The following is a 16,900-nucleotide window of genomic DNA, read 5'->3' on the forward strand; positions in this document are numbered from 1 at the left end:
GATCCAGAATCCAGTCACTATTCCCATTGTTCACACTCCAGGTAAAGGGACCCATATATCCATCCTGGAGCATAGCACCAGTTCCTACATTTTTCCCTATAGCCTTGCTAGCATTTGTTTCAATTCTATACTCAGCTTAACTTCCAGAGTGAATCTTTGAAAAGAGAAGATGCACCCTGTTCATCTTTACTCAAAACTGCTTCATTCAAAAGTAGGAATTCTGACATCCCTCAGATCTGTAGCATCTGGCTATATCTCTGCCCTCTCAATGACTTTGCTCAGAATGTCCCAGATTCCTTGCTATCCCCACAACACAGAGAGGATCCTACCCTAGTACATTTGCATTAAAAGTATCCCTAAAAAACTTACTCTGGACATCCTCATCACAAATTCTTTCATGTCTTTTAAATCTTCCAAAGTTCTTTTCCATAAGGCCCACACCGACTGATCTGGTAAAACGGTCATTGTATCTGTCCCTACATACCCACACTCTGGATCACTTTCCTGTAGTACTTACCACCTCCTATATGAACATTGTACTTCATTACTCTGACTGGAGGGTATCAGCTACCTCTTCCTATTAGAAGATATATTTTATCAGGTGCCGCAGTCTGGCTGCAGCAAAATAACCGGGGGGTGACGAACAACTTGTGTAGGTTGATACAGCAGGAGTGGAAGCCGTTTATTGTAGGACAACAGAGGTATTTATACATTACACACAGCTTATCTAATTAACATAAACTAGATATAGCAGTCAACCAATAAGGAATCTCCACACTTAATGGCTCGCTGGCGTTACTTCACAAACCACTCCCTCTGGCATTTTGCCAGGTGCCATCCAGACTTATTTACAGACTCTAACATTTGCCAGGTGCCATCCAGACTTGTTTACAGACTCTAACAATCACGTGGGAATTTTAGCCTGTTTTTCATTCACTGATATATACTAGATGCAAACATAGTGTATCATGTAGCCAATGCTCAAATATAGTCATACTTTGGAGATACTGTGGGTTCTGTTCCAGACCATTGTGGTAAGGAGAATATTGTAATTAAGCAAATTTTTTTGGTTTCTTAGTACATTTAAAAGTTGTGTTTACATTATGATCTAGTAAGTGTGCAATACCATTATATCTGAAAAAACAAGGTATGTACTTTTAAAATACTTCAACACTGAAAATGGCTAACAATCACCTGAGTCCTTGTTGAGTTGTAATCTTTTCCTGGTGGAGGGTCTTGCCTTGATATTGATGGCTGCTGTCTGGGTTGGTGGTTGCTAAAGATTGGGATATCTTGGGCCATTAAAAAAATCAATGAAGTTTTCTGTATCAGTTGATTCTTTTATAAAACATTTTCCTGTAGCATGTGATGCCGTTTGATGGCATGTACCCATAGTAGAACTTCTTTCAAAATTGAAGTCTGTTCTCTCAAACCTTGCCATTGCTTTATCAACTCAGTTTTTGCAGTATTCTAAATTCTTTGTGACATTTCAACAATATTCACAATATCTTCACTGGGACTAGATCTAGCAATCATTCTTTGCTTATTCATGAGAAAGAAAGAACTAGTTGAGTGTGGTGGTGCACACCTATAATCCAGCTACACAGTGGACTGGGACAGAAGCCTCAACAACTTAGTGATACTCTCAAAATAAAAAATAATCTGGGCACAGTGGCACATGTCTATAATTCCAGTGAGTGGGGAGACTGAGCCAGAAGAATTGCAAGTTTGAGGTCAGCTTCAGCAACTTAGTGGGACCCTGTCTCAAAATAAGAAATAAAATGGGCTGGGGGATGTAGCTCAGTGGCAGAGCACCCCTGTGTTCATTCTCCAGTATTGGGGGAGGAGTGTGGTGGGAAGAAGGAACTCCTAATCTATTCAGATTTTATCATGAAATTTCAGTAGTTCAGTAATATCTCCAGGCCCTGCTTCTAATTCTAATTCTTGCCATTTCTACCACATCTGCAGTTACTTCCTCCATTTAGGTCTTTAACCCCACAAAATCTTCCAGCAGGGTCAGAATCAGCTTCTTCCAAACCCCTTCCAAACTCCTGTTGCTACCTTCCCCTATAACTCACCATTGTTCTTAATGACATCTGCTATGTCGAATCCTTTCCAGAAAATTTTCAATTTTCAGATACATCAGAGGAATTGCTGTCTTTGGCAGCTATATCCTTATTAAATGTACTTAATAAATAATAAGACTGAAAGTCAAAATGACTCCTTGATCCATGGGCTACAGAATGGATATTGAGCTAGTAGGCCTGAAAACAAGTCTCATTGTACATTCCCACCAGAGTTCTAAGGTGACCAGGTACATTGCTAATGAGCAGTAATATTTTGAAAGGAATCTTTCCTGAACAAATAAGTCTGAACAGTGAGCTCAAAATATTAAGTAAACCATGTTGTAAACAGGCTTATTTCCATTTATAAAGTACGGGCAAAATAGACTGGTATAATTCTTAAGGGCCCTAGAATATCCAGAATGGCAAATAAACATTGCCTTCAAAGTCCCCGGCTGCTTTAGCCCTTAACAAGAGAATTGTCCTATTCTTTGAAGCTAGAATTGAATTCTGTAGCTATCAAAAGTTCTAGATGGCATCTTTCAGGGCTGTTTTGTCTACACTGAAAGTCTGTTGCAATGTAGCTGCCTTCATTAATCCTCTTAGATCTTCTGAATAACTTCAAATTTCTGCAGTTCTCTCTCAGCCATCAGATTTTTTTTTTTTTTTGAAATCAGGGATTGAACCCATGTTGTGTTTAACTTCTGAGCCACATCACCAGCCCATTTTATTTTTTAAGACAGGGTCTCTAAGTTGCTTAGGGCCTCACTGAGTTGCTGAGGCTGTCTTTAAACTTGAGATCTTCCTGTTTCAGTCTCCAGAAACTGCTCAGTGGCAGAGCACCCCTGTGTTCATTCTCCAGTATTGGGGGAGGAGTGTGGTGGGAAGAAGGAACTCCTAATCTATTCAGATTTTATCATGAAATTTCAGTAGTTCAGTAATATCTCCAGACCCTGCTGGGATTACAGGCATAGGCCACCACACCCTGCTTCAGACTCAGAATTGAAGAGAATTAGGGCCTTGCTCTGCATTAGGCTTTGGCTCAAGGGAATGTATTGGCTAATTTTGATCTTCTGTCTGGGCCGTGAAAAGTTTCTCCATCTCAGCGGTAAGGCTGTTTCACTTCTCTTACCATTTGTGTTCAGTGGAGTAGCACTTTTAATTTCCTTCAAGAACTTTTTTTTCTTTTCAAGAACTTTTCTTTTTTACTCACAACATAGCTAAAACCCAGATTTTGGCTTCACTCATTGTTCCATGTGTGTTCCTCATTAAGTTTTATGATTTCTAGCTTTTGATTTAAAGTGAGAGGCCTAGCAACTCTTCCTTTCACTTGAACACTTAGAAAGTATTGTAGGGATTATTGATTTGCTTAATTTCAATATTGTTATATCCCAGGGAATAGGAAGGCCCTGAGAGAGGAAGACAGGGGGAATGATGAGCCAGTGCAGCAGTCAGAACACAAACATGTATTAAGTTTGCCATCTTGTGGTGGTGGTTTGTGGTACCCCCAAACAAAATAATAACAGCAATGATCACTGATCGCAGGTCACTGTAAGAAGAGATAGGATAAAAAAAGGTTGAAATATTGCCAAATTACCAAAATGTGACAGACATGAAATGAGCACATACTGTTAAAAAAATGTCCCCAGTAGACTTGTTATACACAGGGTTATGGCAAGCCTTCAGTTTGTAAATACTCAATATTTGCAGAGGGCAGAGCAAAGCACAATAAAGTGAGACATGCCTGTATTGGTGAAACGAGTGATCAGTGTACAGTACCTCCATTTTCTAGTAACTTTATTAATTGCCCCTCAGACCCAGTGTTATCCTATGACAGCTGCAGTACAACATTCTCTCATAATGATGTTCTCAGTGACATCAGGGCTGCCCACCCTTTCTCCCATACCATACCTTCTGCATTTTACAGCACACAAGTATATTTCTCTAAGAATAGATAATCCTTGACTTAATGGGTCTTGTTTTCCAATCAAAAATCAAAATTAGATTCTGCTTTATAAATCCATGTATTGGTATTTGAGCCAGCATTAGGACTTTTTTTTTTTTTTTTTTTTTTTAAAGAGAGAGAGAGAGAGAGAGAGAGAGAGACAGAATTTTTAAATATTTATTTTCTAGTTTTCGGCAGACACAACATCTCTGTTTGTATGTAGTGCTGAGGATCCAACCCGGGCCGCACTCATGCCAGGTGAGCGCGCTACCGCTTGAGCCACACCCCCAGCCCAGCATTAGGATTATTAGAGCAAAGGGCAGGGAGAGGGATGGGAGAATAGAGCAGAAGAATTACAAGAGGAATCTAACAAGAAACTATCTCTGGTAGTTCCAGAATCTGGTTCTTTAAAAAAGATTGGGGAAAACAGCCTTGGAAAGAGGGCGAAGAGCTGGACAGGCCCGAAAATTGGTTTCCTAAGACTGTAGAGACTTCTGTGTATAGTGACAGACAAAACACCTCGTACTGTCAAGGTTGGGGGCACCCAGGGGAAATGAGGCCAGGACTTGTACACAAGAATAAGAATAATCTATAGAAACTAAGAAACAAGCACATAAAAAAGTTTTTGAGGGGCTGGGGATGTGGCTCAAGGGGTAGCGCATTCGCCTGGCATGCGTGCGGCCCGGGTTCGATCCTCGGCACCACATACCAACAAAGATGTTGTGTCCGCCGAAAACTAGAAAATAAATATTAAAAAAAAAAAAAAAAAAAAAAAGTTTTTGAGGCTGAGAGACTCAGATCTGAGCCTAAGTTGACCTGGCCACACAAAACCCTCACTACCTGTTATCTTAGATATAGGACAATACCTGGGCTGTACCTGTGATCAGATCCTTGTGTGACCAAGTTCTATTGAATGGACAAGGGCAACTGAGAAGTGAAGATGACTCAGCTGAAAAGTGAATACACCCAAACCCACAGTGGGCTGAGCACCAACTGGGCACCAGCCCCATCCATCCATCCATACTGGGCTCCTCACAGCTTTTTTTTTTTTTTTTTTTTTTAATCTATCTGCAATAGACTTAGTACAATAAATGTGGATTCTGGAAGGTTTTCAGGTTTTATTCCCTTCCGCAAGTTTTTGAAGACAAATTTTATGTCCAGATTCTTATTTTCAGTAGGGAGGTAAGAAATTGCAGTTCAGTGCTACAAAACATTAAGACAGGATGGGACATCTTGCCTTCTGTCTGCTGAAATAGAAAAGTTGGTCAGGAAAGACTACACAAGTCAGTGTGGGGAAGGGGTTTGGGTCTTCTTATTTTCTCACATTTTGCTGATAAGAACAAAGACCCCATAGACATATGCACATGCAAGTTGCAGAAGAAGAAGTCAGGAGCTCTTGAAGTCACATTGGTATATATGTGTTGAACCAATCTTGGATCCCTGAGTCCCACACAAGGCAGCTGTCTCATACTGTATAAGAAAATAATGAACAAATTCAGATCAGTCACTGTACTTGATGACATTCTGAACTGCCCACCATACATAATATGTTCAAATCCAGAGTTCCATACATAGTACTGTTCCCTCTGGCCTACCCTCTCTTCAATTTCAGGCCCTCTGGTGTTTCACTATTAGAAACCTTAAGAGATATATCAGAGTCCTAAGCATTGTCCCTTCCAGAGACAGTGACACATGACTGACACACAGCCCACAGGACACATGACTCAAGGAGGAATTATGGGGTGGGCAAGCTCCTCCATGGATTCCTGTCTATACTGTCACAGGGTCTCAGGGATCACTCACCTGCATAATTAAAGGCAGTTGTGTGTAGCTTCCTTTCCTTCCACCTGTGAGAAGACATCCTGGGACAGGCCAGGAAGAGGCAGGGCCATGAGGCCACAGAGGAACCCTCTAATTCTGGGCCCAGGGAAGTTTGTAGAACTGTGTCTGCAGATGCAGGGTAAGATCAAGAAACACGAAAAAAGGAGGACCAACTGCACTCTTGGAAGTCTGTCTTATAGGCCCCTCACCTCTGATCTGCAACTGCTGGGCATCAGGTTCCCTTGGCCACAGTCACCACGGTAATAAATTGGTCCTTGATTTTTCACATGTAATTTACAGAGTGTTCTGCAAACAGAACGCCAAGCCTGGTAAGCATGTGTGTGTGGATGGTTCTTCCCATTAATGAGGCAGGGTAAACTTCCATCTGGGGATTAGAATCCCCCAGTGGGACAAAAAAATTTAGACAACTACTTGTACCCCATCCTGACCTGTTAACTTCCTCCACATCAAAACAGGGATCACAGCTCCAGTGACCACAGGTCCTAGGTGAACCAGGCCAACAAAATTCCCATGATAGAGAGATGGTGGACTGAGGGGGTGGCTTTGGGAAGAGAATGGAAGGGAAGGAAGGTGAAGGACCCTGAATGGATCCTGCTTTCACTGACAACAGATTCTCTTCCCTTCCTAATTCCATCTCAGGGTGGGGGTTAGGGCAGTCCCTCATGCTGCACATGGCAGGTGTATCTCTGCTCCTCTCTAGAAGGCATCACCACAGCTACCCACTTCTATCCCCCTGCAGGCCAGTCTCTGCAATCTTTATGTCCTTGGTCTGCTTCTCCCTATTCAGCCAGGTGAGGGTGATTTCCTTAGGGTAGAAGGTCAGAGCCCAGCATCTCAGGGTGACATCATGGTCAGAAATTGAGTGATGGGTCATATGTGCTTTTGAGGGGAGGTCTGAGAAGAATCCAGAAATTCAGACACTTTGCATTTCTTCCCATTGATTACTGAAGCAGCACTTGCCTGACCACCCTGGGGTGGGAGAAGGAGTACAAAACAGTCACCAGTTTGTACTTAAGGTTTTTAGATGTTTTATTCCATGGAAAGTTCAACATTTCAGTTGGGACAACCCAAGGAAAGAGGCTTCAGGTCTTTGAGAGGGACTTTTGGTGACTTGGATAAAGGTGGAGTGACTCAGAAAAGCTGGAGTCAGAGTTCCAAAAACATTCAGGGTTAGTGGGCGTAGTGGTGCACACCTGTAATCCCAGTGGTTTGGGAGGCTGAGGCAGAAGGATTTCGAGTTCAAAGCCAGCCTTAGCAACTATGAATGAAGCGCTTAGCAACTTGGCGCCAAGCGCCAAGCAACTCAGTGGAGACCCTGTCTCTAAATAAAATACAAAATAGGGCTGGAGATGTGGCTCAGTGGTTGAGTGCCCCTGAGTTCGATTCCTGGTACAAAACAAAAGCATTTGGGATTGCCTCCACCCCATGATCCCGTTTGCTGCCAGAATTAAAGGGAACTGCTGATCAGTTATCTCAGGGATTGTCTTCCCCTCCAACCCTGAAAAGCGAGACTGCCTCCGTTAATTCTCAGAGAAAGTTGGGCCCTCAGAGTAGCTCTCTGATACAGCATTCGGAAACTCAGGCGAACTCATCTAGTGTGAACCAGAGGGTGGGCGGTATAGTAGCATAGGTTCCATTTTTCACTCCTTGTGAGAGGTCAGCAAAGAGATCCAGGAGGTGACCTGCTGTCCCTAGTACCTGTACACATAGCATCTCCTTCCTGTCGTTCAGGTAGAGCCCCTCCATGCCTGTAACTTCTAGATAGGCCCTTTATCTTTGTGCTGGGTGATCAGAGCCACATTGTTTGCTTCAGTCCAGGAGCGCAGGTCCTTGTTCAGGGAGATATAATCGGTGCCATTGTAGGCAGTCTTGTAAGTACCGCTGGGGTGTAGCAGCCAAGCATAGACCGGATGGTGTGGAACCCTAGCCAGGATCTAGCAATCAGCTGCACTGGTCTAGGGGTGGGGGTGGGGTCCCTCACACTTAGCCCCACCCCCTGGAAGAAAGATGGGCGATGACTGGTTAGGGCCTTTCGCGCCAAACCGACTGGAAATCAACAAATCTCACAGACTTGGGTCGTTCCTAAGATTGGGAGGTCCAGGCCACTTAACGGAGGATGGGGGCAGGTTGTGACTTATGATCTGGGTCCGGGATCACTCACCGGCGTCAGAAAGGCCCGCAAATTCACTCACAAAATTTGTGCATTGGGTCTGCCGGTCCCAATATTCTGGCCCTTCCGCTTGGTCCGCGGGCACCTCTCTGGGACTCGCAAGTCATTGTGGGTCATCCAAGTAGCGGAAAGCCCTGAAACCGGGCTCCCTGCGACCAGGTAGGGTCATGGCAGTGCAGAAATACCTCAGCGGGCGGGAGCTTGGGGGCGGGGAGGGGCTGAGACCTGTCACCATGGTCCTCGATCCTCCCGATCCTCCCGATGGTCCTCCGTCCTCCCGTAGGTAGCGGGACCCCGAGTCCCAGGTTGATGGGAGAGCAGGAGGAGGCATGGGCGCTCCTGAGACTGAAAGGGGCAATGAGATCAGAAGGGCCAGACTCTGAGACTGGAGAAGAGGAGGCGGGGCTGGGCTCAGAACAAGGAGTTGACGAGGTAGAGGAGAGGACTGGGCCGGAGGTGGCTGAGACACTGTCCTACTCTGCAGAGTGGTCCCTTCATTCCTCTTGAGAAGAGATCATTTCCCTCCTTACTCCGCACTCAACTCGCCAGGTCCTGGTCAGAACCAGCATCGCCGAGGGCAGCAGGAAGAAGGTTCCGGGCTTCATGGCCTCATTAGAGACTTTGTAACCTGGAGCCGTGGCGAAACCGATTGACTTCTCCAGGTTGCCATAACAAAACTCAGTAGAATGAATGGTTTAGATAACAAAAATTCTTTTTTTTTTTTTAAATTTTAATTTAATTTTATTTTTTATCACACTTCTGGAAGTTCATGGCCCTAGATCAAGGGGCAGGATGATTTGCTTCTCCGTAATACTCTTTTTTTCTTGGCTTGCAGAATTTATTGTAAGGATCCCTTCTCCTCCATTTACAATAAAATATTCCACATGTTCATCTGAGACCTTATCACAATGGTCTGTGATGTCCGTTTTTAAATCGATCTTTTGCTCATGATTACATATGATGATAGAGGCTTTGCCTATAGCTTTCCTGTTGTCTTCTTGGACCTTCACCAGAACTGTCTTAAGCATCTATATTACTACCAACAACACCTTCGAGCCAATCTCAGCTTTTCTAGTATGTACTGCAAATTCTTCCAGCCTCAACCCAGTTCCAAAGTCTCATCTACAATTTTGGCATGTGGTAAAATAACATTCCACACTGGTTCCAAAATCCATCTTAGTTTGCCTAGACTGCTATAACAAAAGACTACAGACTGGGTAGCTCAAACAAACAAACAAACAAACAAACAAAAAAAAAATATATATTTTTTCAGAGTTCTGGAGAAGGAAAGTCCAAGATCAAGGTTCTGGTTGGTTTGCTTTCTGGCCAGGGCTTTCTTCCTCAACAGTAGATGGACCTTCCCACTATGTTTTTGTCTGGTCTTGTGTCAATGGAAGGGGAGGGGGAAAGAGAGAGGATAAAGGGGAGGGAGAGAGGAGAGGAAGATCTCTTTTTTTTCCTACTCTTATAAAGCACCTGTCTTATTGGTTTAGGGCTCCACCATTTTTTTTTTTTGTTGTTGTTGTCTGTTCTTCCCTTCCCCTCACCAGCCTCCTTATTGTGGGTTAGCTTCCACATATCAGAGAAAACATTTGACCTTTGGTTTTTTTTGGGACTGGCTTACTTCACTTAGCATGGGAATCTCCAGTTCCATCCACTTGCCGGCTAATGTCATAAGATCATTACTCTTATGGCTGAGTAATACTACATTGTGTATATATACATTATCCATTCATCTGTTGAAGGCCACCTAGGTTTGTTTCATGGCTTAGCTATTGTGAGTTGAGCTATAAATAGCTTAGTTATTGTGAGTGGTGCTATAAACATTGATGTGGCTGTATCACTGTAGTATGCTGATTTTAAATCCTTTGGGTATATACAGGAGTGGGATAACTAGGGTAAACGGTGGTTCCATTCCAAGTTTTCTGAGGAATCTCAGAAAATTCCAGAGTGGTTGCATCAACTTGCAGTCCCACCAGCAATGCATGAGTGTACCTTTCCCCCCACATCCTCGCCAACATTTATCATTACTTGAATTCCTTATAGTTGCCATTCTGACTGGAGTGAGGTAGATTCTCAGTGTAATATTAATTTGCATTTCTCTAATTGCTAGAGAAGTTGAACATTTTTTCATATATTTTTTGACCATTCATATTTCTTCTGTGAAGTGTCTGTTCAGTTCCTTTGCCCATTTGTTTATTGAATTTTTTTTTAATGTTTTTTGACTTCTTTATATATCCTGGAAATTAATGCTCATCTGAGATGCAGGTGACAATGATGTTCTCCCATTCAATAGGCTCTTTCTTCATGCTGTTGATTTTTTTTCTTTGCTGTGAAGATGTTTTTTAGTTTGATGCCATCCCATTTATTGACTTTTTTTTTTAGTTGTAGTTGGACACAATATCTTTATTTTAATTATTTATTTTTATGTGGTGCTGAGGATCAAGCACTCTACTGCTAAGCTACAACCCAGCCTCTGATTCTTGATTTTACTTCTTGGGCTTTAGGAGTCTTATTAAGGAAGTCAGTTCATGAGCTGGAATGCTAGAGGGTCATGACTACCTTTTCTTCTGGTATGTGCATGGTTTCTGGTCTAATACCTAGGTCCTTGATCCATTTTAAGCTTGATTTTGAAAACAGGAGTATTTTAGATGTCTCTTATCCTATTAAGCTACTCCCTACTTGCTGGAAAATGATCAGACAAAAACCATTCTTATTAGTAGAAGTCATGATGATATTTGCATAATTAACACTTTATGCTTCTGTCTTTCCTAGAAGCAATTTGTTGTAATAATTCCTCCTTCAAATTGGGTGTCACCCTACTTTATATACAAACAGAGATATGAAAAATTGTGCTCTATATGTGTAATAAGAATTGTAATACATTCTGCTGTCATGTATTTAAAAAAATAAAATCAATTAAAAAAAACAATTCCTTTTATCCCAAATCCTCACTTAATATTGTAGGCACAGAGTATAAGAAAATTTAGGATGTTCTGAAATAGATAAGCAATAACATAGTCATGTTATTCTCGAATATACTATCTAGATATTCTTTCCTATACACTGAAATGTTCAGTGGCCATACTGCATTAGTTGACATTAAATGCATATATTGTGCTACAAGTCCATCTAAATTTTCTTTTAGATATTTTTAAATATTCTAAGAGAAAACACCTGTTATACGTTGATTTAGCTTTACTGACTTAAAAGAACATTAACTCCATTTTTAAGTTTAGATTATTAAGCTTACCAAAGGAAAAGAATAGGAGGAAAAAAAAAATCACAACACATTTATTTCCTTTTTTCTTTTGTGGTGCTGGGGATTGAACCCAGGAACTTATGCATGCAGGGCAAGCACTCTACCAACTGATCTATATCCTCAGTCCTAAAAGTCTCTGAAAGTATTAAAACTTCTGTTGGAAAGAAAAGAAAGGAAAGAGCAAGGAGAAAGGAAAGCTTAGGAAGGGGGTGTGGGCAGGGCATCAATGGATCTCTTTTATTTGGCAGCAAAAAAGTTCATTTGTAATTTGTTAAGTTTTTTGTGCATCTGCATTCTGACCAGAAGGTTTGAAGTTTTTCTGAAGCACATGAGCATCTGCAAGTTCTATCCTCTTATAGAATTTCTTCTGTCTCAATAATCTCAAAGCCAAACTTCCCCCTGGAAGTCAATTTCTGACTCATTGCTCATTTGGATGTGCAGATAGATGTTGTCAAAAATGCCTCTTTTCCTCAGATGTTTAAGACATGGTTTAATATTTTAGTTCCTATTCCCAGTCTTTAATAAGGTGCAAGACATTCTAGTGTTATGATGTTAAGTCCCTTCTGATTCTGAGAATGATCCACCCTGCAGCATACTGCACCTACAGCAATATCATTGAAACAGGCAAGTTTTGCTAGTTCTTCGACCTCCAGCTCATCCTTGTAGAACTTGTCATTGTAGCTAACTGGAAAGATGACCTCTTCAGCTGTTCAAAATGGCGTGGTGTTCCATCCCCTAGCTCCATCCCATTACTTTTCATCTTCCCGCATCTGCTAACGCTGGTTACTAGGGCTATCAAAGCCGGTGGTTCTCGCTGCCTCATCTCTCCACAAGCTCAGCCCAGGCCACTCAACCCCACAAGCTGGCCGTCGCTTAGGGAAGAGAGCTGCAGGGATGACAGAGGCCGCGGAAGTCCAGCACAGCCTTCAGTCTCCTGCTGCCACACTGGTGCAGCTGCTTCTCCACCTGTGCACGCGGAGCACGCAGCTCCCGCCTGCCGCAGCCCGGATCCGGGTTTTATTCAGAAGTGCATTGTTTAATCTCTAAAGTATTTTGAGATTTTGTGGTTGATTTTCTGCTATTGATTTCTGGTTTAATTTCATGGGTCTGAGAGAAAATGTATGATTTATAGTCTTGAATTGCTTTATGTGCGCCCCCCCCCTCCCCCCCCAAGGTCTGTCTTGGTGAACGTTCCATGGGAACTTGGGAAGAATGTATATTCTGCACTTGTTGCATAAAGTAATTTATGCATGTCAATTATATCAACATGTTGGATGGTACCAACACAACTGTGTGCTCTCTGATTTTCTGCCTTCTGGATTTGTCCTCTGCAGAACCCTCCAATAATGTTTCAGCGATTTCTCCTTGAGGTGGTTATCAGTTTTTACCTGGTGTATTCCAGATACTCTGCACTTACATGCATACCTATTAAGGATTGTTATATCGTCTTGGAGAGTTAATCCCTTTAACATCAAGCACTGCCCCTTTTTAAATCCCAGAAAATTTCATTGCTTTGAAGCATTTTCTGTCTGAAAGTAATGTAGCTATTTCAGCTTTCTTTTGATTAATGTCATCATGGTATAACCTTCTCCATCTGTATACTTTTAAACTATACGTGCCTTTGTATTTAAAGAGAGAATTTCTTGTAAATAAGATATTTGGGACATAATGCCAGAGAGGGGTCATTTATAATTCTTATATTTGTTATTGTCAAGGTTTTGTTCTTCCTCTTGCTTCTTTTTTTTAATATTTATTTTTTAGATATAGATGGACACAATACAATGCCTTTATTTTTACGTGGTGCTGAGGATTGAACCCGGGTCCCGCCCATGCTAGGCGAATGCTCTACCACTGAGCCACAATCCCAGTCCCTTCCTCTTGTTTCTTTATGTTTGATTTTCTGTAGTTTGAATATGATATGCCTACATATAGGTTTTGGGAGGCCTTTATGTTGCTGGTGTTCTGTGTGCTTCATGGTTCTGTGGTTTGGTTGGATATTAATTGGAGGGTGGTATTCTCAGTCATCATTGCTCCAGATATTGCTTCTGCTTCATTCCCTTCCTTCTCTTTCTGGTATTGCTCTTACAGATATGTTACAATTGCTGTAGTTATCTCATAGTTCTTGGATATTCAGTTCCATTGTTTCAGTCAGTTTTCTCTTTCCAGATTATAACAATTCTATTAACTTATCCAGAAGCTCACAGATTCTTTCCTCAGCTGTGTTTAGTCTAGTAATGAGCCTGTCAAAGACATTTTTTTTTCCCATTACAGTGTGTTTTATCTGTAGAATTTAACAAATTATTTTCTAGAATCTCCATCTCTGTGCTCACATTATCTGTTTGTGCATGCTGCCTCTATTTTCCATTAGAGCCCTTAGCATATTAGTCACAGTCGTTTTATTATAGTCTGATATTTCATCCTCTTTGCCATATCTCAGTCTTGTTCTGGTGCTTTGTCTGAACTCTGGTAAATAGGTTTTAGTGATGTGGTTTTATGAATGGCAGAGAGTTGGGGAAGGGGAAACTTCTGTAATCCTATGAATTATGTTGAGTTTTTATTGAGCCTGTGCCCCTGGGCTTTGACATCCACCAAATCTTAGATTTTTCTTTTCTTTCTTTTTTTTTTTAAATCCACTTTGGTCTCCAAGGTGATTACTCTTGAAAAGTTCTTTTAGCTCATGGAAGGCTATGGCAGGCTGGAGCTGAGTATTTATCGTTCCTCCAGATTGGTTACCATCACCAGACTCTGGTAAATGGCATCTCTTGAGAGCAGCCCTTATTAATGCGAACAGAATATTCTGTCACATTTTAAAATACTCATTTTTTTCTGCAAACTAAAATGTGAATCCCATGGACAGAGGGGAAGGAAAGCGGAAAACCTTACATAGGGGCACCAAAACATGGTTAAATATAAGGATTTCATCTTGGTTTTCTATAGTACAGTAGGTTAACTATTGATTATAATGACAGTGGTATATTTCAAAATAACTAGAAGAGTATAAAAGTTCTCAACACATAGAAGTGACTAATGTTTGAGGAAAGTGCTGATTTTATTATTGTTTTTGTCAGTTTTTTTTTTTCTTTTTTGCTGCTGTGATAAAAAATCCTGACAAAAACAATTAAAGGGGGAAAAGTTTACTTGGGGCCTCATGGTTTCAGAGGCCTCAGTCCATAAATGGCCAACTCTGTTGCTCTGGGCCCAAAGTGTGACAGAATATCCTGGTAGAAGTATGTGGAGGGGAAAGCAGCTGAGAACATGGCAACAGGAAGCAGAGAGAGGGCTCTCCACTTGTTAAATACAAAATATATACCCCAAGTCTCAACCCTCAGTGACCCATCTCCTCTAGCCAAACTCTATTTGTCTATGGATATCACCCAGTTAATCCCTGTCAGGAGATTAATTTACTGATTAGGTTAGGGTTCACATAACCCTATCATTTCACTTCTGAACTTTCTTGCATTGTCTCAGGCATGAGCTTTTGGGGGGGACACCTAATATTTAAACAGTAGCAATCATTATACATTGTACATATGTATCAAACTATTATATTGTAGCCTTAAAGATGTACAAATATTATATCTCAGGAAAAAAAACTATCTATAGTTTTTCTCCTTTAGTAAAAGGAAGATGGAGGATATTTTTCTTCTCATCTTCACTATGAGAACCTGATAAAACTCCTGCAGGTAAAATTGATAAAACTTTCAGGGATCTCCCTTGAGTTTTTGTTTTTATTTATTTTTTCTGTGCTGGGGATTGAATCTGGGTCCTCATGAACCTTAGAGAAATGATCTACCACTGAGCTACATCCCCAGTCCTCCCTTGTAGCCTTTATGTCTCATTTCTCTAAATGGAGCCTCCGCCTATTTGTCAATTACATTTTAGATTTTTGTAGCCATACCTGTAACTGATTCCTTCTGTTTTCTGTGATGGTAAGTTATGATTCTGTCTACCTGTCTGTTTCTCTAATTCTGGGGATAACCATTTCCCCTGTGACCTTTCTTGTCTAGGAAGAGTTGTTGATTCCAGTTTTTTTTAGCTCTTTATTCATTGGTAGAATAGAGTATTGACTGGAGGATCTGTACTCATACCAGAGATTGGCAGACTTTTAGGATGGTCTGAGGCCTGAGCCTAAACAACTGCATTTTAAAAACTCCAGTTTGACCTGCAGTCTCACCAGGCAACACCCACAGATCCCTCCAGTATGGCCTCAAACAAGTTACTTCCCCTAACCCTTATGAAGAGAGTGAAGCCTCTGGCAGGCTGTGCTCACCTGATGATAAGATGGAATGGCTAGAAGATCAGGGTGGAGACCACCAGATCAATGTTTCTGACCCCAGGGTAAATGATGTCACTGAGAAATCTGGTGGTAGCTGATAAGGATTGAAAGGGGGGTCAAAAGCCCCCAAATTTAGTATAAATGATAGAGCAAATGAACAGAGATTCAGCCAGCTGAAACAAGGATGCACTTGAGCTGAAGAGCCTGATGAGGACCTGTCTTCCATCACTTGTTCCTGAGCCTCTGCGTGATCCTCACAGCTCTCAAACTCTGTGGCCTTGTCTGGACCTTGGTGAGAGTTGCAACTCCTCCCTACGACCACCTCCTCAACTGGTCATCCACTCCACTCCAGGAAAAGCCTGCCTTGGTTCTGGATCTGGTCACCGCGGTCTGAGTGAGTGTGCATCTGCTGGACTTAAAGCCTAAGGCTTAAGACTTTTGAACTTAGCATGCAGAGGAAAGTCTGTCATTAGCCTATCGTGATTAAGTGTGCTTTTCAGTGCTTAGAATTAATCTAGAATTGTTTGCTGTGAATTCATTATATCTATTGCAGTGCCTAGCATTAAGGATTGTCATTTTCTTGATTAAGAACCTATAGAGTGAAATTGTATTGAGTAATTTGAGTGAATAAAGCAATGGAAGGAGCAGAAGCATGTGGACATTCTTTATTTCTCCCCTCGACTGCATACGTCACAATTTTGCCCCCTCGTGACACAGATGAAGTTTCCTTTTGATCTATTTGTCTGGTCTTGTATCAGGGTGATATTAACCTCATCAAATTATTTGGGAACTATTTTTCCCTCCTCTAATTTTTTTGAGGAGTTTGTGTAAGATTGGTGTTTATTCTTAGAGCAGTGATTGAATTTACCAGTGAGCCATCTGAGCCTGGAATTTTCTTTGTGGAATATTTTTACATTATGTTTTTTGTGTTTGTTGTTTGTTTATGTATGTGTGTGTGTGCTGGAGACTAAACTCAGGGCTTTTCACATGCTAGGCAAGCATTCTACCTCAGGGCTATGTCCCTAGCCCCTGGTATGGATGCATGTGTCACGCACACACACTATAGATATCCTTATGTATATACATATAAATAAATATATACATGTATATACATATATATTATATGTATTTGGTACTGGGAATTGAACCTAGGGCCACTTAACCACTGAGCGACATTCCCAGTTCTTTTTTTTATTTGAAGACAGGGTCTCTCCAAGTTACTTAGGGCCTTGCTAAGTTGCTGAGGCTGGCCTTGAATTTATAATCCTCCTGGCTTAGCCTCCCAAGTAGCTGGGATTACAAGTGTGCACCATTGTGCCTGGCCCCCTGGAATATTTGAAAT

The 16,900-nt window shown here is 41.5% G+C and overlaps 1 long non-coding RNA gene and 1 pseudogene across 1 annotated transcript in view; one reads left to right on the plus strand and one right to left on the minus strand.

Annotated features, from left to right (window-relative positions):
* The window catches only part of LOC139706053 (uncharacterized), a 36,709-nt gene that overhangs the window by 14,722 nt on the left and 5,087 nt on the right, over nt 1–16,900 (plus strand). The gene's annotated exons all lie outside the window — the stretch shown is intronic.
* LOC114081631 (N-alpha-acetyltransferase 50 pseudogene) lies at nt 11,494–12,042 on the minus strand (annotated as a pseudogene).

Source organism: Marmota flaviventris, chromosome 6 (genome assembly GCF_047511675.1).
Source record: "Marmota flaviventris isolate mMarFla1 chromosome 6, mMarFla1.hap1, whole genome shotgun sequence".
NCBI lineage: Eukaryota > Metazoa > Chordata > Mammalia > Rodentia > Sciuridae > Marmota > Marmota flaviventris.